The sequence below is a fragment of the Lissotriton vulgaris genome, chromosome 4_1 (assembly GCF_964263255.1).
Source record: "Lissotriton vulgaris chromosome 4_1, aLisVul1.2, whole genome shotgun sequence".
NCBI lineage: Eukaryota > Metazoa > Chordata > Amphibia > Caudata > Salamandridae > Lissotriton > Lissotriton vulgaris.
The window spans coordinates 2,028,925,482-2,028,952,502 of NC_141691.1; positions in this window are offsets into that span (position 1 = coordinate 2,028,925,482).

Sequence of the window (27,021 nt, forward strand, 5' to 3'; positions counted from 1 at the left end):
TTCAAACCGCAGAGATTCTCGATGTACTCCGAGATTTTTACAGTAAGCTCTATACTCCCACTAACCAGGCATCTTTTTCCCAATGTCAAGAATTTTTGAAGACACTTCCTATACAATCTGTCTCGGTGGAGGATAGTAGCAAATTGGGTGACTCGATTACTTCTGAGGAAATTATTGCTGCAATTAAAGCTACCCGGTCTGGAAAAGCTCCCGGTCCTGACGGTTTCCCCATTTTGTTTTATAAGACCTTTCTTCCTTCTGTTGTTCCTCGCCTTAAATCAGTTTTTGAGGCCTTTATTCAAGGGGGGTCGGTTTCGGGTTCGGCAGCTGACGCCACAATTGTGGTAATTCCAAAAGAGGGTAAGGATCATTCTGATCCCAAGAATTTCCGTCCTTTTTCCCTTCCTAATATGGAGGCTAAGATTTTTGCCAAGATTTTGGCCAAACGCTTGGAGTCTTATATCCCTAAGCTTGTTCACCCATCTCAGACGGGGTTTGTCAAGGGTAGACTGGCCAGGGACAACATTCGTACCTTCTGCCATATTCTGGGTTCGGCTAAACGCTCTATTCTTCCAGCTGCAGCTTTGGCCCTTGATGCTGAAAAGGCCTTTGACAAGGTTTCTTGGCCTTTCCTACGTGCTGTTTTACTGGCGCATAACCATGGGGATTCTTTTGTTCATATGGTTATGTCCCTTTATACTCAACCTAGAGCCAACATTAGAGTAAATGGGGCTACGTCGTCTTTCTTTAACCTTTGCCAAGGCACCAGACAAGGCTGTCCTCTTTCCCCGCTTTTGTTTTTACTGTCTATCGACCCGCTCCTCTGATTGATTGATCTCCACCCAGACATTAAAGGTTTTAAATTTGGTTCCCATAGTATGAAGACAGCTGCTTATGCGGACAATGTTTTGATCTTCTCTGAAGATGTAGTATTGGCCATTCCCGCCATTACTGATACCATCTCTCTCTTTTCTAAGGTCTCTGGTTATACCCTTAATAGAGACAAAACAGAGATGTTCCCCTTGAATGCTTATTGTTTCCCAGCGCATATGGGTTCTGCAGGTTTTAAGTGGCAATCTAAACAGCTTAAATATTTAGGGATTTGGTTTTGTGGCACCCTTTATGATACTGTCGCGTATAATGAAGCCCAGACTATAACCAAAGTACGTCGTCTTTTAGACACCTGGTCTCCGAAACATATTTCTTAGTGGGGTCGGCTACAAACTTTGAAAATGATGATAACACCTATCATTAATTTTGTATCATCTATGCTCCCGGTAAAACTATCCTCTTCTTTTTTTCATGAGATGGATATCATTACCTCCAAATTTCTCTGGAATGACAAGAGAGCTAGAATTGCTTACAAGTTTTTGAGAAAGCCTTACGATATGGGGGGTTGTAACTTTCCGGATTGGGAGAAATACCAAGCTGCTTTCTTAGCTTCTCAAGGTGCTCTTTGGTTCTCTTTGGGTCCTGCTCCTATACCTTCATGGATGTTAATTGAACGGGAGCTCTCTGCCCCTTTGCCACCTTCTTCGTTTTTAACCACTTCCACTTTATCTATTCCGTTTTCTCGTTCGATTATCTTAGATACCATTGCTGCAGTCCGGCTGGTTGATAAGAGAGTCGCTATTCCTCTTCATAAAACACGTTGGTCCTCAATTTGGCGTAATTCTAAGATTAAAATTGTCATTGATCACAAGTTGATGTCTTATTGGGCGGCTAAAGGGATTTCGCTTGTGCGACATTTTTATGACTCACATAATGATCCGTTACCCTTCTCCTCCTTAGCTCAACAATTTTCTCTCACTAACTTAGACTTTTACACATTTCTAAAAATTAAAGTTGCTCTTGCTAAATTACGATTGGTTCCCAATTCCCCTACTGTTACCTTATTTCACCTTCGGCTCAGAACTGGTCATGTGGCTTCTAAAATTTATAATTTTCTCTCTTCCGACTCTTCTGTCCAGGATACTGTTACACAACAAAAATGGTTGCGTCATTTTGCTCATGATCTTACAAAACATATTTCACCAGATTCCTGGCAGTTAATTGGGAAGCTCTCTCTGCGTAACAAAATTGCCCCTTCTTTAATTCAGTCTAAGTTCTTTTCTATCAATCTCCTGCATTGGACTTCAGTTCGCTTGCATTCCCTGTCTCTGAAGGAGAATGACCTCTGTTGGAGTTGTGGCTTAACAGCTGGTAATTTTCCACATATGTTTTTTGAATGTTCTCTTCTACAATCCTTTTGGGATATGGTGCATAAACATCTTATGTTAATCTTTGATGTTCAATTCCAGCTCTATTTTCCCATGATTATGCTGGGTCCTTTGGCCTCTCCAATCCCGTTGCCTCTAGATCCCTTAGATTTACAATTACTAGATCTTCTATTAACTGTTGCTGTCAAAGTGATTCTTATGGAATGGAAGTCTTTTTCCTCAGTCGCATACCATACCTGGTGGGCATGGGTTTCTTTTTTGAGAAGTGCACACACCTCAGTTGATGAGGCCCATCTCCCTCCTTCGATTTCTAGTGGCGTTTGAAGAGCTTTGGATGCATATATGGATTTAGCCTCAAAAGGTTTAGTTGCTCAATATCTCTTTGTGTCACCTGATTAAGTGAGTCTTGTGTGTCTGGTTGTAGAGCCCCACAGGAGGAGTTCGTTTCTCTCTCTTTTCTTCCCTCTCTCTTCCTTCCTCGCTTTCTTCCTCTTTTCCTTTATCTTTTCTTTCTCTTTTTTTTTCTCCTTTCTCTTGCTAGTTCTCCTTTTTTGTTTTCTTTTCGATTGCATAGTGATACTGTTGATGCCTGTTATTATCCAGATCACTATTTCTTTGCTTTTTACAACAACTATATGCAACTTCTCTGATGGTTTTTTTTTTGTAACCTAGTCCCCATTGTTATATTACTCGATATCCATATTCATCACCTGTATCACTTTACATTTTGATTTAATATTTATTTACTGCCTTAAATTCTAATAAAATGTTTTGAACTAAAAAATAAACATTCTTTTTTCAAAATTGTGTCACTTCCTGTCACATGTTAAACCAAGGATTCTGATCCTTGTAGTTTCTAAGGTTGTTTGAAACAAAATACCAACTTATTGATGCACCAAACAAAATATTTAAACTAATTATTATTTAGCATTTTGCTAGCATTCCCTTCAACTGTTTTTTAGCCCATCATATGCATGTCTCACAATGGGATGGTGGGAGCAGGAAATAGCATGGAACTCAACCAATGAAACATCAGTCAACAAAATAGCTTCACTATTTGCTGCCTATTCGCTAAGTAAGATGTTAATAAGTTCCATGCTTGACCAGTGACTCTGCAGGTAGTTAAACAACTTAGTAATGATTTATTACTGTCAGTGTCAAAAGAGACTGAGAGATCTACCAGGCTAAGGGCTGCCGCTTTGGTATAGAGCTTGCCTGATCTCATTGGTTGCCTTGAGCGAAGCTGTGTACTATCCAGGAGTTTGTTTGTCCGGATAAAAGATACCAGTTGATCATTCAGCATGTTTTCCGCTACTTTAGCTGGTAATGGAAGACGGGAGATAGAACGATAATTGCAGGGGCGATTCTAGTCAAGAGAGGCTTTGTTAGCAGGGAAATTAACGCTGTCTTATTTGGGAAAATGCCTGTTTCACACTTTATTTGGTAAACAGGTGTTGTACATGGCGGGCATGGGTAATCTGGTGAGCACGAAGTGGCGGTTTCAAATAGTTTATAATACACTCTGCAGGTGGAGCAACAAATTCTGTCATGGTTTTGGTCGCTTTGAGGGGATAGTTGCTCCCATTTGCAGATATCAGCGCAGAGCATGGTGTACAATTTGGGAATGTTTAACAATTGATTCTACTTTTTCTTAAAAATAAATCTGCCAATAGATTTCAAAAAAGATTGTTTGGCAGTCAGAGATTTTTTATTGTGACTACTTCTTAGTTCTTTTACTGTCCAAAAAAGCTATTTGGTTGAGTCTTTGACCTTCTGCCTTAGCTTTCATGAGGAGTTCTTTGTATATGGCTAAACATTGTTTATATTTTTCCGCTTCTTCCTCTGTACAGGCTATCCTCCACCTTCTTTTCTGTTTCATACAATTTTGCTTACACTTCCTAAGCTCCAGCGAGCACCAGGGAGCTGAGGGTTTTTGTCATCAGTTGCAACTTAGTTCGATGCTGTTTACAGACATTTGGTATATTTTCTGGCTGTTTTTTTAGAACTGTGTAAAGTTGTATAAAGTAATCCTAACATTTTATGGACTGAAAAGAAAAAAGGCTCCGAGGATTTTAATAAAAATAGTATTCCAATGCACGCTACAAGCAAAGGCAGAATTCTAAAACATGAACAAATGACCTGTATTTTTCTAAGAAGAATGTGCAGATAAACATATTTATTTTTAATTACTTGTTCTCCTTGTCTAATGGGAGCTTCTACCTTTCACCACGCCCATAAATATAATCCATTTATCAATGCCTGACATGAGTTACTTAGAACCTCTAGCTGCCTCCCGGAAGACACACATCATTGTTCACTGAAAGGCAATCTAAGTGCCATAAAACACGCCTCTCCCAGGTATCTTCACCAGAGGGTGCGTCAGCACACTGGGATATAATATAAAGGCATCACTCAAAGACTGTCTTTCATCTGAGCGACCTCGTCATATTGAAGCAATGAAGGTGCTCTGCTGTGCTCTTCTGGCTGCAGCCATGCTTTTTGGACTAGGTAAGTTCTCCAACAGGAATGGCATGTTTGGTCTAGTAACAATTAGACAGCTCAGTAGGCTAATATTGCTTCCACTGCCATGGTCTTGCATAAAACATTGGTGGAACAATCAATTTCTGCTCAGCTGGATACAATGTGGGGTATTATGTTTTGTAGAACCTGGTATTATTACCACTCAGGGCTTGATCACTTATTTTATTCCTTTACACATGTTAGTGATTTTATATCGTAGGTACTACATGCCTAGGGTGCTCAACAGAGTTAAATATGTTTCAGTTTCATAATAACAGGAATATTGTGGAAAGTAGAGTCACCAGCCATAGATAAAAGGGTAGGCTACAATAAAAAAAAAAACATGGTAAAACCACAACAGCATTTTTACGTATTGCGGATTTACAGTTTGTATCTGAGAGTTTAATTATCTAAGTAAAGAAGTTCGTTCTTCCACAGAGTGCAGTTGTGAATTGGTTTAACCAGTGCTTTTTAATTGTTTTTTGTTTTGGAGTTTTATGTAGCGTGAACAAGACCTAAAGGAACTAGAGCACTTTACATAATTTGAGCAGGTGGCTTCCGCTGCTGAGCACCAGCACTTTTGATAGTCTGCCAGCGGTGCTCTCAGTCTAATTTAGAATTAAATAGTTGTTTATTAATTAAATCTGTATTAAAATCCCTAATGCCCACCGCCCAAGTCATTTTTATAACTTTGGGTGCCTAGAATAGTCAGAGTTGTCACACTTGTATGAGTGTGGTGGTTAGTAGTTCTGTTGGTACTGTCACTGGCAGGGGCAGTGGGAGGTACAAGCTACAGTTGATTCCTGTCAAAGGCCCTAGTACTTCTTTTTTTATATTTTTGTTTTACAACTTAAGTGCTGGGTTAAGCTGTATGTCAGGTGGGATTGTGGTCCAGATCTATCTTCTGAGCACTCCCTGTAAGGAATTGAGCGAGTGTTTGCTGTTTCCTGAACAGAAGTATTTGCCAGAGAAGGGCGTCCATACTGAAGAGGGATTAGCACGTTCAATAGGTTAGATTTTTCTCACTTGTACTTGGTGTGTCTGTGTGGAGCACTTTGTGTACAATACAGCCTAGCCTGGAGTTGCTTCTTGCTTCGATGTGGAGTCACGAAGGGTGACATGCTCAGTGTTTGATTTCTGAGTCTAGTTAGGCTGAAGTGTGGGGGGCTGCTTTCAGTGAAGCATTGTGTTCATGGCATACCAGTTAAGTCGAAGCTCTCATAGTTGAGTGAACTAATAAATTAAAGTCTCCTTTAGGAATGAAGGCCCTGAAGCTATTCAGAAGTCTTAGCTGATGTTGGGCAGTACTTGCTTGACAGAAAAGTGGGTTTGAGTGTTGACTGTCTTATCCTGGCTTAAGCACAGAGATTGTGTGCAGTCAATGAGCAGGAGTTTGAAGTTTAGGATATTTAGTGAGATGAGACTAAACTGGGCTGGATTCATGCAGAGTCCTGATAAAAAGAAATGTTGTTTTGAGGGGGTTCAGTTTGAGATGATGATCCTTAATCCATGATAGAACGTTTGTTAAAATTGTTTTGAAGCACTGATAAAAAGAGGATAAACCTCCAAGCCAGAGTTCTGGGGGGTGCCCCCCTGGGGGTGGGGGGGGGGGGGGGGGTGTGACACCATTTCAGAGAGGATGCGCATTCCACCCTAAAATCTTACCTTTGTTCCTCTTCCACTGTCCCACGTCGCAAGTTTTCTGGGGATTTTTTTATTAGAGAACTCCAGTATGGTTGCAGGGGGGAGGGAGGGAGAGTCAATGGGGCACAATGTGCCCATCCTTTTTTTCATGTTAACTATACCAGGAGGGAGTTAATTGGTGGAGTTGAAATGCTTCAGCTGCAGTGGGATGCAGGAAGTCTCCTCCCCTAAAACCGTAACTCTTTGCGTTCGATTTCATAGCAGAGGAGACTCCTTGCCTCCCGCTGCAGCTGAAATGACGGTCTGTTTCTTGCTTTCAGTTTTAGCAGAGGAGATGCCCTACCTCCCCCTTTAGATGAAGCAATTCAGCTCTATGAATTGTCCCCCGTCCTGGGCGATTTAGCTCTTCCCAGAAAGGAGACAAAGTTTCTTTTAAAATTAGGCATGCATTCATGCAAAATGTCAGCCAGCCAGGTTGTTTAAACAGCCTGCAAAATGCTTGTCTTGACACTAAATATGGTTATAAATAAAGAAGTATGTATTCATTTGTAATGTGACTTTTCTGTCTTTGTTGGCTTTTTTTATCAGTCATGAGTCATTCAGGCAGCCCTAGAACACAATTAAAAGTTCTTTCTATTTATATTTGCTGTTCAAAGTATGTACTGGCAAGTGCTTACACTACAGCTTTAGGTGACAGCTTATTTTTGTACTGCCTGGGACATCAAAATAATGAGCTGGCAACCCTAATCATAAAACTTAAAGTTTGGTGCAAGATCAGCACATGCATTACCTCCACCCTGATCCCTTGTTAATGCCATAATAGCAATAGTTTAACATATCTGAAACCCTACTCTGCCGTCAATAACATGCTGAGTTATTTAAGATGTCTGGGAATGCACCTTGCATTCTTACAAAAAACACAGTTGATGGACAGAATGTAGAACAATGTCATACATTCACCCCAGTACAAGGATCTGGGCCTAAATCCATCGTTTTTATGCAGTCCACACCACCCTGGGTTAAACACTGGCTATATGCAAATCAGCTCTGACCCTGTGCCTCATGGGAACAGTCCAGTCCGAACTACCAAGCCATGTCTTTCCCAGACCGGAATCAAGCATCCAAGGACCGGTTTCTGGCTTTCAGCCTTCATCAGCCTGAATAGCTTGACTCCATCAACTGTGTTTTTTGCAATTTTCACCCCGAGTGTGCTGGGTATACTCAGACTTGAGTCCCAGGCTCTCTACCAACTTCTAACAAGTCAGATCTGATTTGCATATAGCCAGTGTATAACCCAGGGTGGTGTGGAGTGCAAAAAAACGATGGATTTAGGCCCAGATCCTTGTACTGGGGTGAATGTATGACATTGTTCTACATTCTGTCCATCAACTGTGTTTTTTGCAATTTTCACCCGAGTGTGCTGGGTTTACTCAGACGTGAGTCCCAGGCTCTCCACACAACTGGAGTCAAGCTATCCAGGCTGATGAAGGCTGATAGCCAGAAACCGGTCCTTGGATGCTTGATTCCGGTCTGGGAAAGACATGGCTTGGTAGTTCGGACTGGACTGTTCCCATGAGGCACGGGGTCAGAGCTGATTTGCATATAGCCAGTGTCTAACCCAGGGTGGTGTGGAGTGCAAAAAAATGATGGATTTAGGCCCAGATCCTTGTACTGGGGTGAATGTATGACATTGTTCTCCATTCTGTCCATCAACTGTGTTTTTTGCAATTTTCACCCCGAGTGTGCTTGGTATACTCAGACGTGAGTCCGAGGCTCTCCACAACACTGGAGTCAAGCTATCCATGATGAAGGCTGATAGCCAGAAACCGGTCCTTTAATGCTTGATTCCGGTCTGGGAAAGACATGGCTTGGTGGTTCGGACTGGACTGTTCCCATGAGACACGGGGTCAGAGCTGATTTGCATATAGCCAGTGTCTAACCCAGGGTGGTGTGGAGTGCAAAAAAACGATGGATTTAGGCCCAGATCCTTGTACTGGGGTGAATGTATGACATTGTTCTACATTCTGTCCATCAACTGTGTTTTTTGCAATTTTCACCCGAGTGTGCTGGGTTTACTCAGACGTGAGTCCCAGGCTCTCCACACCACTGGAGTCAAGCTATCCAGGCTGATGAAGGCTGATAGCCAGAAACCGGTCCTTGGATGCTTGATTCCGGTCTGGGAAAGACATGGCTTGGTAGTTCGGACTGGACTGTTCCCATGAGGCACGGGGTCAGAGCTGATTTGCATATAGCCAGTGTCTAACCCAGGGTGGTGTGGAGTGCAAAAAAACGATGGATTTAGGCCCAGATCCTTGTACTGGGGTGAATGTATGACATTGTTCTCCATTCTGTCCATCAACTGTGTTTTTTGCAATTTTCACCCCGAGTGTGCTGGGTATACTCAGACGTGAGTCCCAGGCTCTCCACAACACTGGAGTCAGGCTATCCATGATGAAGGCTGATAGCCAGAAACCGGTCCTTTAATGCTTGATTCCGGTCTGGGAAAGACATGGCTTGGTGGTTCGGACTGGACTGTTCCCATGAGGCACGGGGTCAGAGCTGATTTGCATATAGCCAGTGTCTAACCCAGGGTGGTGTGGAGTGCAAAAAAACGATGGATTTAGGCCCAGATCCTTGTACTGGGGTGAATGTATGACATTGTTCTACATTCTGTCCATCAATTGTGTTTTTTGCAATTTTCACCCCGAGTGTGCTGGGTATACTCAGACGTGAGTCCCAGGCTCTCCACACCACTGGAGTCAAGCTATCCAGGCTGATGAAAGCTGATAGCCAGAAACCGGTCCTTGGATGCTTGATTCCGGTCTGGGAAAGACATGGCTTGGTAGTTCGGACTGGACTGTTTTCATGAGGCACGGGGTCAGAGCTGATTTGCATATAGCTAGTGTCTAACCCAGGGTGGTGTGGAGTGCAAAAAAACGATGGATTTAGGCCCAGATCCTTGTACTGGGGTGAATGTATGACATTGTTCTACATTCTGTCCATCAACTGTGTTTTTTGCAATTTTCACCCCTTGCATTCTTACAACTCGCTCCTCATTCTCGCCCTTCACTTTCATGTTCACCCTGAACTCACACCGATCAAAATGCACTCACACTGATCCAGATGCTCTCAAACCATTCACCTGCTTACCCTGTACTCACAGCGATCACTCTGCACCCGCAATGCACTTGCGCTGTTCACCCTGTACCTCGTCCTGCAGTCACAAGAGCACACTACTCAAGCTGCGTTCATGTGACACTTCACTCACCTGTCCCTCTCACTGCTCAATCTGCAATCTCACTCAAATAAGCCCATCACTAACCATACATTAATTCATCCCATCGGTACCCACATCTACACCCAAATTCATATGGTCACCTCACTCACCCTGCAGTCACTCCTTTTACCCTACTCTCACACTGGCTCATGGCTCACCGTGCACTCACATGGGCACTCCTGCCACTCACACAGTGCAGATGGAAATGTGTCCGCTACAAAGAACATGTATCAAGCAAATCACTGAACTGAGTGTGAGTAAACCATGAGTAGTGCTACAAAAACAATTGTTTGCCAGAAAGGTGCTACTGGGAGATGATGTGCATCGTTGGTGAGTGGTAGTGAGGAAATTCACGGGGAAGGAGGAAAGGGGAAGCCAAAAAAGGAAGTTGAACTGTGTGCTACCAGTGCTAGGGCCAGCCCTGTCTGAGAGTGTTAGCCCCCATCTGAAGTTTGGGGTTAGTTGTTTCCCTGTACACAAGTATAGGCATGTCATACCCCATCAAGGTTTTTGTCCTAAATTACAAAAGGACACATTTACATGCACTGCAATCCAGCCTTTCAGGGGGCCTCTTGATAGAGACAGCTCTGTTTTTGCCCTGATAACCTAGGATAATTCCTAAACAGATTCTTGTAAATATGGTTTTATTTCATTTTTTTAATGTGATTGATGTGAGGGAGTACATTATTATTTGCAGAGAAATGTGTTTGTTTCATGCAACAACTATGAAAAAGTTTATTTTAGATCCAAGAGGGTCCTCACATATGAGAAATTGAAGGATATCACAAGTTATATATTGGATGTAAACGCTTTCAGAATTTCAACCAAAGTGTCTGTGCACCGTTAGTAGCCTGGTTAAAGAGGGTATGGCAGATCTGAAAGTAAATCATTTAAACAAAGAGCTGTACTAACAAGTTATATTGTTGGACAAGGGCACCCAAAATCCTTTGAATGTCCCTACCACCACAATGTCTGTCCGACAACATTGCTCTGAAGTAAAATAGACATCTTTAACTTGTAATATTAGTTCGATTTTTTTTAAACATAAGCCCAACGTGTCCTAAACCCCCACAGCTTCAGGCAAGCAACTTATTGTACCACTTAGGAATTCTCAATTAGGTGTTCGTTCAGCGCCCTCTCTGTGGACTTTCAACTTCGTCTTCAGATCCATAACTGGTTGGTGGGCAATTATCCCATTATAATGCTCCCTAAAACGTTTGCTAATGATTTCTAGAGAAGAATTGATTCTCGTGTACCAGCTCTGAGCTAGGGAGTGCTCGAAAAATCTGACAACACTGTCTCCCTTACACTCACTGTTTTGGCTGAAAATGTCTGCTGAATATTCATCTTTGAGAGAAACTGCTATCAAGACTCTCTTGCCATTCATCTCATTCTATTTATGTGAGATTAGGTTCTCACCACTTGCGGTATTAAAGATGAAGGGCCCGATTCGCAGAACTAAGTTTTGACAAAATCCTAAACTTACTACTTTCGGTATTCACAGAAGGCATTTAGTAGTCTTAAGTTAGGATTTTGTCCTAAATTAGGATTTTGCCTAAATTAGGATTTTGTATTAAGTTAGGATTGTGTCCTAAATTAGGATTTTGTCTTAAAATAGGATTTTGTCCTACATTAGGATTTTGTCATTAATTAGGATTTTGTCTTAAGTTAGGATTTTGCCTTAAGTTAGGATTTTGACAAGTTAAACTTAAGTTTAACTTAAGTTTGTCTTAAGTTTAACTTAAGACAAAATCCTAATTTAAGACAAAATCCTAATTTAGGACAAAATCCTAATTTAAGGCAAAATCCTAATTTAAGAAAAAATCCTAATTTAGGACAAAATCCTTACTTAAGAAAAAATTCCTAACTTATGACAAAATCCTAACTTAAGACACAATCCTAATTTAGGACAAAATCCTAATTTAAGACAAAATCCTACTTTAAGACTACAAAATGCTGTCTATGAATACCAAAAGTAGTAAGTTTAGGAGTTTGTTGTAAGTTAGTTCTGTGAATCGGCCCCTAAGTACCGTTCAAGACTGGATGTGGAGCCAACCTGAGGATGGCAATAGCAAAAATCTATCCACAGATTGACCGTTTCTGTGGCGAAAAACAGGCATACCCATTACATTTATGTTGGTGGTGTTATTATCAATCTATGTCATGTGTAAAACAAAGCATCCAAGTAAAAACTATTTGCGCACATTTTATCTTGAAAAATTGTGTTTTGAGCTGTGAAATAAACCTGTCTTTTCATCACACCCACTCACAAACCTGTAGTTTACTAAACACAGTTATTGTGTTGAACATTATTTGCTGGATATGGCCCAGGATATATGTGTGGCAGTCGATTATGTAGTGTACCCCTTCCGGAAATTTCTGTTCAGGTGGTGGTGGGGACCAACATCTAAAGAAATTCAGGAGGGGGCTCAACTTACAAAAGTTTGAAGTCCTCTGCTCCAAGCGTTTTCTTTCTGCAGTAAGTTGTTCTTTCCTGCACAAAAACAATCCTGCCCATAATGCAGTCACCGTGACACCATGGTGCAAAAGGTGCCTGTGTCAGCTCTAGGGTGAGCACAGTTACCCAGTGCAGGGAGAGAGCATACGTGTTTAATATAGAACATTTTTGATCTCTCTCTTTCACACAACGCAGAATAGCAACATTGATTTCTGCTTTCTTTCGCATTAAAGTTTAGTAAATGTGTCCTTAAATATGTTATGAGAGTGCTTGAACACTTTCATTGTGACCTTAGGAGCTTCCCTTTGCAGGCTTTGGTATACCTGCGCAAGAGTTGGCCCCTTGCAATAAACTGCATTAGCTTGCATTACATAGGACACATAAAAAGGTAATATATTACATACATTAGATAATTACACAAAATGTATATTACACAGACTTGTGATTAGGAACTACTTCAGGTGATTCTGAATACCATATTTTCAGCTGTTTTTGTAGTTAAAAAAAAATTATTTCTGTGGTCCTTGAATGAATTATGTTAGGGAGGGAATAGATTTTTGAATTTTTAAGGGGAGAATGTTCTTACACCTGCGGCCTGCTGTCAACTGGAAACAGTTGTTAGCCCAGGTGTTGAGCCTTTAAGTTCCAGATATGATTTGAAGCTACTGATGTTCACTCAGGACCAGGTGATGTTGTCAAATGTGCTTTTTGTGGTGACATTATAAATCTTTCCATGAAGAAACAAGCTTAACATGCTCAAGGGGGAGTGACAAAAAATGATCTTTGCCTAGTCTATTTGTGATTTAATATGATTATTATGGGGGCTGTACTTTTCAGCTGATATGGGGGGTCAGAGGGTTCCTGGTTTCCTTTAGTGAGCACCTGATAATGGGGGTTTGCAGTGAAGGAGTGATATCAATAGGAAAATTAAGAAGGAAGCCATCCAGTTGGAGACTTTTATTGGTATTTAACATGGGGAATGGAGAGTCATCTGCATACTTATGTATGTTAACTCTGGAGTCCACTCTGTGGCTAAGAGGTTGTATTAGTCAGAATTGATTAGCTTCTTGGAGAACTGTTCAAGAGATTGCTAATCCCTACCGACTGTTTATAGCTGAGCTAGGAAAAAATAAAGCCACTTCAGAGTAGATGTGCTCCAATAAATGGAGGTTCTGATTTTGGAGCAGGTTTGAAACCTGGCCTTGGTGCTTGGCTCAATATTTGGGGTATTGGGGAAATCACTTTTGGCCTAATGACAAGTTTTGTGGTTCATTAGACTGCCAAGCCATTGGTGCCGGTACCTGGACTTGCAGACTTGCGATCCATCTGCAATATTATCAATACGGCGGTGGTACTGCCACAGGACCGGCACAACCACTGGGGATCATGTGGCACAACTGTAAGAAGCCATAATATGGTAGTGGTGCTGCTGCAGCACCGCCAAGCATATTAGGAGTTTCCTCACAGCCATGGATTTCATTTCGGTGAGGTCGCCATGAAAATTGTGGCTGTGAGAAAACAAAGGAGGTCCTACAGGGCCCTGCTGCCTCAGTTCCAAGGGTTGCCTGCAGAGTAGACACATGGTGTGCCCCCCAGTATGCAGTCACTCCCTATTCTGCATGGTATGAACTTTACAATCCATGCTGTGCAGGGACAGGCTTTAGTGTTCCCATTGTGGTGCCTTTTTAATAGGCACCGCCTTGGGAATGCCAAAGGTCTGCCCCCCAGACCATGAGAATTCTTGTAATCTGGTGAGGGGTGGAGTTTGGTGGTTCTGGAGTTGGACGATGGTAGTAAGGCCAGCACCAGGGCCGCCAAACTCATAATCAATTGTTTCTGTGCCATAACGTTTAAAAAGTATATGTATAATTCCCACATGATGTCCACTATCAAATCGTCATCCAACTCCCCCCATGTTATGCACTGTGCATCCCTGCTTCCTAGCCAGGCCTGCCCTATATAAATATTAATTCAGTGTCAGGTGCAGCGGATAGGTCAAGCAAAATGAATGGTCAAGGGTCAAAGTCACCCTATTTGCAATGAGTGCCAATGAAAATCCTTAAGAACCATTAAAGTGGTTGTCTTTGTTCTAAGCCCATATTGGAAGTCAGCGATCAGGGGGAAAACATGGGTAGATTTGAATAGTTGTTGAAAGCTCAACCTCCAATGGTTCTTCCTAGCCATGGCAAGTTGATGAACAGTCAGAATTTAGCACATTAGGGAGAATGTTTGACTTTCCAATTTTGTCCCCTTGTTGCTTTATACCACTCTTAAAGGAGAATTCCAGGCTAACTATTTAGCCCACTCCTTCTCTGGCCAGACAAACATACAACCCTAGATGTGTGTCTACCTGGTTGGGTTGGCAATGAAACCTTCAATTCAAACAGTAACATTCCATGTGTGAGCAGAACGTAGCAGAGGTCAGTGGCTTTTAGGGATCCCTAGATTCTGGCAAAAAGACAAAGTGTTGCAGTAGTCAACAAGAGACAATGTGGTTGAACCAGGAGAAGCAAAATAAGCACACAAGAGGCTGCCAGTTGGAGATCAGGGTAGCCCATATTTGAGCAGGCACAGGCAGATTCTGGGTGGTCACATTGAGGTCAGGCATTGAAGAAGTCAACCTTTCCCCACAAAAGCAAGTTAATTACTAAACAGGTCAGGTGGCAGCTATACTGAAATGGAGCAACAAATAGCCCAATTTCCATAAACCATAGGTATGGTTGGGAAAAACTATCAAAGCTGAAATCTTAATAAAAACAAGCCCAGCTATAGCTTACCAAAAGTGCAGCTAATACATCGCTACATAGGAGGTTAGAGACACCCTTCCTACTATACCTACCAAGGACCTAGTTTAACTGAAGAGGAAGACTGTTACTGGAGTCTGGTGTGACAACCACTTCTCCACTTCTCCTGCATTATTTGATTTCCCTTCAGGTGACCTACTACTGCCCAAAAGCATAATGTACCATTATATGGAGTATGGAAACTTCACCGGACCCCCAACTTTATCATCTCTAGTGTGTGTATCATCACTAGTTGTGAGTGAGATGGGTGTGCTCAATGGAAGCATCAGATGACGCATGAGATTAGTAGAGGTGGAGGGGATATATTTTGGCATTCCAACCTCCTAAGACTTTCTGACAAATCCCTAATCAATTGTGCAGGAGGGGAACATACACGAGTGTGGGTATGTGTAAAAAAATTGAGCAGGCCATAAATCTTGCTAAAACCCCTGCCGGTAATGTGACCATCTTTTCCTGTCATCCTACCAGTAAGCACAAGTCCCTAAAGGAAACTATTAATCTACTGAGTGGGTGTCAGACAAAGTACCATGAGATGTATGCAGCCATGCTAGGTGTGATACCCCTAAATGGACATAAGTTACTGACTATATTGAGAATATTCACATGCCACAGCAATTTAGTACCTCATGAAAATTAAGTTGAAAAGGACATTAACCTGTATTCATGCTGAAATGAAACAAACAATACTACTATTCAAAACTGTTCTTATTTACAATGCATTGTTATTATGTGAAGATAACATTCCAAATAAACAAATTACCTTGATACCTCTAGATTCTTCTTGACAGCGAGTCTATAACTGTATATCAATGTATGCACTGTTAGGGGGCATACTCTGAGCTGTATCCAAAGTTTTGTTTTATGGTTGGGAGAGGAATAAACACATGATAATAATTTTTTCTCCCTACAAATAATACAGTTTAACCAGAGCAGCCATGCCACATCTCCAACACCAAGAATGTACTTCTGCTAAGCTGATCTTCATTGTCTTACAATGCAAAGATCATTATTACAACTTTTGCATTTTGTCCAAGTGACTCTTTGTCACCTGCTACTTGGTTGTTTTTTTCCAGTTAACCTTGCCAGTAATGATTTTGATTCTCAACCCCATTGCATACAAATCCATGAGAATGTTTTGTTGCGTAGAAATATCATAAAATAAAATGCAAGGTATTGCACAAACACATTCAGTTAAAAAAAATTAGGGCATATGTACGGCCAGTCCATTTTGCGAGTCCCAAATTGCAATGTTTCGCGACTTGAAACTCACAAAATGGAATGCACAAGTGTCTCAATACTGTTTCTGATTCCTAACAGTGTAACAAATTACCTGCCTCATCAATATTATGGGGCAGATCGCAATTTGCGACCCATAAGGAATGGCGCGCACTCGCAGGGATTGTAGCCTGCTTGGCTCAGCAGACCACCATGTCTGTGACTGCTTTTTTAAAAAAGCAGTTTTTATTTTTTATTTTTAAAGGCAGACCGTTTTCCCTAAAGAAAAATGGGATGCACTTAAAACAGAAAAATTAAACATTTTTCTTTAATTTTTTAAGAGTAGGCGGTAGTCAATAGGCAGTAATCAATGGGGCTGCATCCATTCACGAAGGGGAAGGGGTTACTAGTTACTTACCACCTACTTGAAGTAGGTGGTAAACTGCAAGTGCTTTGTGACCCCTAATGTGGGCTTTAGGAAGTCCACAAGTACAATTGATCTCGTTTTCCACCTGAAAATGTTGTACTGGAAAATAGTTACACTGGGAGGGGGATTGCTTTACGTCATGTTTGTAGACCTGCACTCTGCTCATGATCTGGTACCAATATCAACTCTTTGGCAGGTACTTTTGAGATGGGAGTGCCCTGTTATTTTCTAAACACTATAGTCAGGCTGCATTACAGCAATTATGCACAGGTTAGACACAGCAGAGCAGGAGAGCTAAACAATCCCTTCCCCGTAATTATAGGAGTCAGGCAGGGGTGTGTGCAGGTGCCCAGGTGCTTTACACTCTACATCAACGGCCTTGTCAAGCACCTGGATCAGTGTTTAGATGATGTGCATAGATTAGCAAACATGAGAGTTCCTGCCCTCATGTTTGCTGATGATACCTTATTAATCTCCAAAACCCAGATGGGTCTCCAGAATCTCCTGGGTCAGTATGATTATGGCTTCTGCAAACAGAGGGGATTGAAAATCAATGTGAGTAAAACTAAATGGATGGTTCTAAATCCTGAACTCTTGACTAGGAAACATTTCACTCTAGCAGAGGCCTTGTTAGAATGCGTGCGTACCTTTGTGTATTTAGGATTCACTCTCACTGAACAGCTGGGGTGGCAAGCCCACATTACACAGAGAGGTTTGCAAAATGAAGAAGTAGTTCACTGTATTGTCCCACTCTGCCAGTTATTCAGCTGCATAACCTCAAAGCCTTGGGGACAGCCGCCTCTGGTGCTGAGCTGTCAGGGTTTCTGGGCACAATCTTACTGGAAATGATGGAAAATCACTTTATGCAACAGCTGGTAAGTGTATCTGTAAGCACTCCTTTGCCCCCACTCAGGCTGGACCTTGGGGTCAGAAACAACTCTGACACACTGGCATTGCACCCCATACTTTACTAGAGGAAGATATGGGCTCCCTCCGAGCTATCTGCTTACCAGCAGGGGTTAGAGGAAATTTTGTTTCAAGTAGGCTCCAGCAGAATTCCATGGCTAAAGCATGGAAAGGGTAGACTCACAGACACTGGCCTTGATGATTTATAGAATGCCCTGGTACAGACAGGGACTCTTTCCAAATCAATTATTAAAATTGCATACTGGCAACAAAGAGATCATCGTATGCATAGTCATCAATGTAAAGGACTCCTTTAACCAGGAGGACTTCCTGTATGAAATTGAATCCCCTCTAATCTGGTGGCTGGACTTCAGTTGCGGATTGGAACTCTTCCTCTCCAGGCCTTTATTGCCAAGTGAGTGAGTACACAGCGGGCCAATGAGCTGCAATGCCTGTGGGATACAAACACAAAACATTGAGAAAATCATTTGTGTTAGAACTGGGTGTCTCTAGTTGGCAGAGGTAGGTACCACTGTCCAAATATGAACCCTTGCTTCTAGTCAGGGTAAGGAGGAAACACTCTTTAGATAACCCCTGCTCACCCCCTTGGTAGCTTGGCACCAGCAGTCAGGCTTATCCAAAAGCAATGTGTAAAGTATTTGTACCAACACTCACCGTAACACCGTGAAAACATCACAAACTGACTCCACAACAGTTTAGAAAAATAAACTACACGAGACCAAAATGACAAAAATCCAACATAGACAGTTCAAGAATATGGTTTCAAAAGGGTTCTTAAGGTTGCGATAAAATAATCCACAGTTCCGTGAAAAGTTCACAGTTGCGTCACGTTTAGCCAACAGTAACTATGAATGCGACAAAGTTCCAAAACAGAAGCTGGTGCGGTGGAAAACAAGGGATGCGTCACTTCTGAGACCCTGAGAAGGCGATGCGACAGCCCCACTGGATGTAGCTGGCGTAATGCGGTGACTCCGGTCTGTATGGGGAGGGATGCGATACCTTGCGGGGATTCCGGTGCAGCGACTCCGTAGTGAAAGAAGCTTGCGATAATCTTTGGGGCTGCGACGATCTCCGGGGCGATGATGCCGCAGACCAGTGGTGATCTTCCTCTTGCAGCTCCTCGATACAATGGCTCTGCGACAACACTCGCAGCGACGTGATGCGGTCCGCAAGCAAGCGGTGCGACGATTTCACCCAGCGATGACATGCTCTGCGACGACACTCGCAGAGATGGTAATCTTGCCGCACCGGTCTGGTGCATCCCGTAAACGAAGGATGCGACGACTCTGGCAGCGGCAACAGGCGCTGCGATGATCTCGGCCATCGTAGCGGCGGGAATTTCCTCGCGCTGTCGGGGATGCGCTCCACAAGCACACAGGCACCTCGGTGGCAGGCCTGAGACACCATTTTAGGGCTACTCATATGGGTGGCACAATCAGTGCTGCAGGCTCACTAGAGCATTTGTTAACCACCAGCCCTGGCACACTCAGTGCAGTTTACTAGGGACTTCTTGATATATAAATATGCAAATCATAGATAACCAATTACAATAACAATTTACACAGAGAGCATAGGCACTTTAGCACTGATCAGCAGTGATAAAGTGCCCAGAGTCCTATTGCCAACAGCCACGGGTCAGGAAAAGTAGGGGAGGAAGAAGGAAAACGTTTGGGGATAACCCTGCAAAAAGGGCCATTTCCAACAATTTGTTTTTGCCCAACCGATGTGTCGCTAAGGAGATGCTGGATAATCTTGCTTTGTCAGAATCTGGGAGTTAGGGAAAACAAGGAAGCACTCAGAATTCTGAGATACGATATATGCAGGCTGTCAATCTTTGCTGATGATTGTGCAGAAAATAAGGTACAAGCTGAGTATCTCTATGCAAACTGCCATAGTAGTGATCAGTAATACATCAACTGGCACAACCATTGGAAAATAGGATGACCATTACTTATTTTATAATTGAGGATCATTTTTAGAGTTTGGAGTTGTTATATTATTTTATTTTTAGCAGATGATTAACCTATTTCACTGTGCAGAACAATACGTACATCTAGTTATAGGATTGCTGGATATGCCATCATGATAGCAATTAACTCCAGCCAGGGAGGTATCACAAACATCGTGACATATTGTATAAAATGTAATGTTGGAGGAGTTTGCCTAATAGCATAGAGTAATTGGTTGCTTCATCGTCTATACATTTGCATACATTTTATAATGCATAACTTAATTGTTTTAATGAATGTTTGTTTGCTTGCAGCTCAAATAAAGTTTATGAATTACAAGTTGCAACCGTGCTGTTTTTAGCATTCTTTCACTAGTGTGAATTTTAAAGGTCTTATTGTAAACATGTATGGTTTTGCTTGTGCTTTTCTGGCAATCACCCAAATAACATAGTTTGCTTAATGTAAAGCAAAAAACCCAAATACCATAAAGGGCACTATTATATTGGTTATATTAGAAATTTGATGAACTAAAACCATATGTGTAAAGTAAGTAGCGTGGAGTGAATAAGGTGATCAAACGGTGGATGAAAAGACAAATAACTAAAATATAGAATGTGTATATCCAATTGCTAGCATCTATATATATAGAAATGTCACATAAGCTATAAAAGAGACACGCTTTATCAGGTGCAAGGAGGCAATAAAATTATTATCTTAATCACCAGTTTCATTGACAGCGTTTCAACCAAGTCACATGTCCTTTGTCATCATCAGGACACAGGTAGTGAAGACTGGGCACTGCAATAAAGAAATGCTATTTTATTTGAATCTAGAAAAGGGTTGGGCAAACGATTCAGTTTCACTGGTGGAATTTTGGCAACTTCGTGTTAACCTTGTAATGCAGAGTTCCGGACAAATTCTACAAATCAGCGCATGGCAGAATTTTTTGTGTGCATGCGTGCCCACATGGTACATTTGCAGTCGAGGTTCGGCATCCCCTGGCGCTATTTTTAGCCTGCATGAGGACATCCAAGTAGATTTTCCCAGGGTTGGAAGTCACAACCATTTGCAGTCTGAAGGCTGCTACTCTAGTAGATAATCTTCTCGAGTACAGCAAAATCAACTAGAGTAGCTGCGCCCTCTGAGGTGCTGTAAGGCGCCATTCAGACCGAATTTTCAGCCTGGACCAAGCTCGCGGAGCTAATGCGGAGCACAAGCCGCGTGACAGCCCTATTTCCACTATTTGGCCGAACTCCGCAGAATTTCGCAGAGATTTTGCATTTCCAAATTTTGTGATTTCCTCTTTGAGGGCCAAGAATGTACTGGATATTCTGTATGTGGGGTTAGGGATGAATCAAGAAGCATTCAGCTATACAAATAAAATAAAAAGGTGTGGTCAGGCTCTCAGGGTTAATTCAGAAGTGTTGCCAATTCCACAATAGTAGTAACATGAGAGGAACTCCAAGATTGTGCCCTTATGACATCAGCGAGCCTGCCATATCATTACATTCCTTTGTATCATAATTTCAGCCTTTCTTATATGTACAGGCTTCCATTTTCCAGTAGAGCTAAAAGTTTTGACTTTGTTCCCGATGGTATTGAACAATCATGCTATAGCTGCACCTCCATGCCAATAGAAGAAGCCATGTTTCTTTCCAATCTTCTGCCCGATTGTGAAGTCCCAAGTTGGGAATAAACTTTACCAGTGTCCCTGTTGTCAGCATATCCCTTCTTCTAGCAGCTGGTACTTTAGTAATCCAGGCCTTCTCCAAAAAACTCTTGCTGGTAGAGGGATCGTACACCTGAACCTGTCCGATGTCTCTTTGTCGCAAAATCTTTAAGCCTTCCTTATTGCTACTCATCTTTCCTTCCATTCACTCACAAGGAGAATTACAGTCAAAAGTTCCAAGTCCCTGAAGCCTCAAATCATGATTATAAACTGGGCGTCTGAGTACAAGATGCCTGGCCGCTGCACCATAGCTCTTCCCACAAAGCTCCACAAGAGCTGCCATTTCCTCTACGATGCATCCAGGGATGCCAACATCACAGTACCATATGTAAACAGGGGAGTCACTTTGGTGACTGTGAGAGAATTTTGGGGAGTAGGTGTTTTCTCGCTTAGCCATCCTGTGTGCCTCTACTGGGTTTGTGAGTTGACTGTCTGGCTTTGGAGTGACAGGTGCAAGGGATGTACGTTCTCCTCAGACAGGCACAGGGGGTCCCGGTGTGTCCTGCCTTTCCTGGATAAGTCAGATCTGAGCTGAATTCACCTGGTCTGCATTTAGAGTAGTGGGAGGAGATTTCCTTGCACCTGAATAGGCCTGGCCTGCCTTGAACAATGCTGTCTCCACCCCCTCCCAGGAAGCTGGGCCAGAGAGAACCAAAGTGGTTTTGACGAAGCACAGACACTCTCTGCCTGAGATATCGAAGGTATTTTGAGTATAAATATTGGGGCCAAGACTCCAGAACTTCAGAACTCACTGTAATCAAGGATCCAGCCAAGAAGAAGAGCTTAAAGAGCTGCCAGGAAGAATACTGTCCCTTTGCTCTGATGTTGCTTTCTTGGGCTGGCCTGCAGTTGATGCTTCTGCCTTGGGCCCTGCTGAAAGGACTGGACTGAACTCTCTTTATGTGTGTTGAGTATCTCCAAGGTCTTGGAGAAGCGCTTGTCTCCTGTTCTGAAGTCTCAGGGACTACAAAGACTTTACCAACCTCTGAGTACCGCTTCTGGAACCGCTGTTTCAGTTGACATAGAGAAGGAAAATGCAACCAACTTTCTCGCTGGATCTGTGTCCTGACAACACCGAAGAGGGCATCATCTGCATCTCGCAACGCAACCTTGAACTCACCAATGATGATGACTGATGCCACCGCTACCAAGCTCCTGCTTGCACCATGACCTGTGGGCACAGCACTCCACATCTCCTCACTTCACTTTGCCTACCGGTCTCACAGACGCCGTCCCTGCTGCTGACTTCGACACCTGTAACTGTATCGTGGCTGCGGGTATCTCTTCTAAGTTACATGATGCACCGCCTTGTCCCACACAGCCGTCTGGAAGATTGTCACTGAGCTGCTGTCTGCACTGCATCATGAGGGCACTGCACCCTGCACCACTTCCAATTGGAAACAGAACCATGATGGTCGCCATGACCGACTCGCACCAACGTGCCCTTCATAATGAGAAAGGTACTGTTCATAAATCTGTTCATATTTTTGCTGGCCTGTGCGGATGAGGTCGGCTGGATCTCCTAGACTGTGTTGTTTTCTGTATCACGGTAGCCCCGGATGGAGCTACCAACTCGTCAGAACTGTGTTTTTTAGATATTTCCGCAATTTTGAGGATATCTTTTAAATTATATATTTTTAAGTACTGTATGTTGGATTCTTATCATTTTGGTCTTGTGTTGGATATATAAAAATATTTGATATTTTTCTAAACTGGTGTGGTGTCCTTTTGTAGTGTTTTCACTGGATTACTGTTGGTTATGTGCAAATGCTTTACACACTGCCTCTGAGATAAGCCTGTCTGCACGTGCCAAGCTACCAATGGGGTGAGCAGGGATTATTTTGGAAGTGTATCCCCCATACCCGGACTAGGAAGAAGAGTCCCTAATTGGATAAAGGTGCAAACCATTGCCAACAAGACACTCCCATTTCTAACAAGCACCACAAATGGAATGAAGTTCAAGCTGACACTGGTTGCAGTAAGACCAATTAGATTGGTTGAAACCAACAGCTTGAGTGTTGAAGAAGGCTGTGGGTAGAGAAAACATTTCCTGCAGTGTGGAATCACTTGATTTCCTTTCACTAAAGGCATAGATACGTTGGCAAATTCAACTCATTCCACATTTTCATGAATATATTTTGGCCACCAATAAACCCATGTATCACTGCAAGGCCTCTTTATAACATATTTCCAGTCAAGACATAGGAGCTAAACTGGTATACATACAGATGTCTCATACTGAGTCTGTCTCTTTCTTTCAGCATATTCTTCTTTGCAGTGCTACACATGCAATGACCCGAAGGATTCCAAGGGGTGTCTAGCAATCACCGATTGTAAAGATGACGAGACCTTCTGTAAAACTGAAATCAGTGATGATGATGGTAAGGACAAATAGAAATGTATGTGCTTCTCATGATTGCAGGCATGCATCAATAGATATGAATTCATCAGAATGTGTGGGTTAGCAGAAATGACATCAATACACTTTGACCCCCACAACGACATCAAAAGGTTGACTCTTCCTGCTCCACATTGACGTTCATTAGCATCAAGTATGCTGCTAGGGTAAGGTAGAAGGACAAAGCAACAGAATATAGGCTTTCTTTTTAGTGCCCGAACAGTGAGCACATGTTACCTCTGGCTACCTCTAACTGAGGGTAAAAGAGATGAGAGGGTCCCTTTAAAATAAGCAAGGGAAATAAGGTACTTAAAACCAACAAAAGGAAGGATTCCCTTAACCCAATGTTTCTAAATACATTGATTATAGATGACAACTATTGAGTGTTATACCCAATACTTTGTTACAGTTTTGTTATTGTTAAAAAAGATTTGCAAGTTCACAATTCATTGTACGAAATATAAAATTATATGAAAAAGCTAACAAATGATACACATTAAAATCAATCTTTACTTCATATTAAAAAACAACACATACATAACAATTCACAAAAATCATAAATAAACAATTTGCAATTATCACCAGCATAAAAGAGACGGACAAATGTAAGACCTAGCCCTTGTCAGTTACAATTGCAGTCTGTCTTAAGTCAAACTTAAGACAACATCCTAACTTTACTACTACTAAATGCCTTCTGTGAAGTAGTAGGACAGACTTGAGACAGACTTAAGAAAAACTTAGGACAGACTTAAGACAGACTTAAGACAGACTTAAGACAAACTTAAGACAGACTTAAGACAGACTTAAGACAAACTTAAGACAAACTTAGGACAGACTTAAGATAGACTTAAGACAGACTTAAGACAAAATCCTAACTGTACTACTACTAAATGCCTTCTGTGTATACCAAAAGTAGTAAGTTTAGGATGTTGCCTTAAATTAACTCTGTGAATCGGGCCCCTCTAATGCTCACCTTTTAAAGTAAAGGTCATCTGCTGTGGGGCTGGGGGAAGGGGTTTTTAGAAAATGTGTCTAAACACACATTATTAGACTACAAGAGAAATCTTTTGTCTGGTTCAGTCTCTGATCTGCATAGAGGAAGCAGAGTGGAAGATGACTCCCAGACTACCTAATTACTATGATTTAATTGGAGACTACGATTGACTGCTCTGTTTCATTTGGGTACATTGTAACTATGCACAATATTTGTTGATTGTGTTTTCTGTTGTATATTCAAAAGTCAGAGTTGTGCCTTGTATGTAAATTTGGGGGCTGTAATCCAAATATGAGGTCAGATTTGACAGATTTAGATTAATAAATAGATTTGTATAATTTGCCATATTTCTGAGTCAGCACTTAATGAAATTGGTGCTTTGAGTCACATGGTTGGCATTTAATTGCTCTACTGCACTAGCGGGCAGAGTAAAGACTACTGACTGTCCCAGAAGGTAGTCTATGGTGAGAAAGTGGTAAGTACCTGAAAGTGATACTAATTGGTGAAGGGATGACATTGTCCCACCTGGTTGGGTGGCTGCCCCACCAACCTTAGCAAGCTGCACCCCACTTTTAAGTACCAGTGGAGGGTCAGAAATCTGAGAAGGTGCCTGAACCCCAGTCTGAAGTCTGGAGACTTCTAGCTATACTCTGGACTTTGTGGATTTTCTTCAGGGCTGGTTACACCATCTGCACGGTTCCCTATCACGCCCAATTGATGGTGGGCTTGCTAGAAGCCATGGAAGATGATAGGAACTTCTTAAACATATGTTGGGGGTCAAAAAACCCCGGGGTCCTGTTGGTTGAGCCCACCACCAGGATGAAAATGCAATAAACTCCATTAGGAATGGTTCAATGGGGATCAAGATATCCTGCTTGGAAAGTGCAGCTTGTACATAGTAGTTTGAGCCAACAGCTGATCACAGAGCTGCTCACACAATATTCTCAGGGGGTCCTGTTTGTGGTGTGACCCCCTTAAGGAATCTTGGTGCAAGCACATGCATTATTAAGTAATTCCCTTTTCAGGCAAGATGGGCTAACTGGAGAAGCTGGTCATATACCACAGTGGCCTAACTGGGACTTCCCATTGTTGCCTTATGAGAATGGGGTTTACCTGCTTCAGGAGCACAGACTGCGCTCCCCACCGGCTGTCTACACCAGAGACGCAAACAAGCAGGCAACAGAGGAGCAGCAGCATACCTCCATGTGCAACAGAATATTTAAGAAAACTAAGACCCACATTTACTAAATGTTGTGCATGATATCATACAACAAAACAATCATTGGGCCTTTATAATATTAAGGAAATTAGAGCTATCTGCTGTGCAGCTATGAGTCATCTAACGATCTGCATAACACTTTAGTATGTTTTACAGCAATTAGAGTATGAGGACCCAGAATAGGAAGGACAATCGTTTTAAGCCATTCATTCGAACACGCTTTTGTAAAGCACAAGGGTGCATGTGATGCCAAGCATTGGGAGATCACATATGGCTGATAGGCTACCTGTGAAGAAAATGTGAAGAAAATGTCCATGTAAAAAATGCAAGGGCTTTCTGATTATTGTGAAAAACTAATTTCAAAGGCAATATGTTTGATAGCAGCATGTGAAAACTGGATATTAAAGCCAGTAGACTTATGATTTAAATGCAACATATATTTACAATGGCTATAGCCCAGGATAATGTGATTGAGATCTAACCTGAAAAAGTCAGTGGCATACCTTTTCAATATGTTTCTGCATTAGGCTTACATTGGTATTTTACTGTTTCTAGAGGTAGGGCTTTCTGGTGCACAAATCATTACAGGGTACCCTGCAGATAAGTGAAACAGCCATGATTTATGAGGGTGCTTAGCCACAGTGGTATTTTTTTAGTGAAAATGATTTACACCATGCCTACTCTGCAAGACCCCTTTAAGAGAGGTTCTAAAATGTAATTCTACTTAATCTAGTAAATAGTTTTATTTTTGTGCATATTATTTAGATGTGTGTGTGTATTAAAGTACTTTCCCCATGTCCAGAGTACTTGTTGTTTGGTTTGTACTTCCTCCTTTAAAACTGAGCATTTGTTAGACTACATGAATGCCACGATTGTGCCAGACTGATTCCATGCTCACCCCCAGGATATATTGGCTATAGTCCTACTAGCCCACAGTGCACCATATGCACCACTAACAGGGTAACAAATGCATGTGCAATATTAGAACATGACAACTCTAATCACCCAAAGAAATCATGGTATCAGTTCTAGAACCCTTTCGTTTGGACTTTCATGCATATCCAAAGAAGCACTCAATAGCAACTCAGCAAGCCTTTTCAATTTTTATTGAATTGTGATTCTTGTATAAAATATTTGCACTGTGATAATAAATAGAATGAAACAGATTAGTGTTATTAGCATCACAAGAACAGGGAAAAAGATGAACATTTCTACCATGGTGCCCAGGCAGTAAATATATG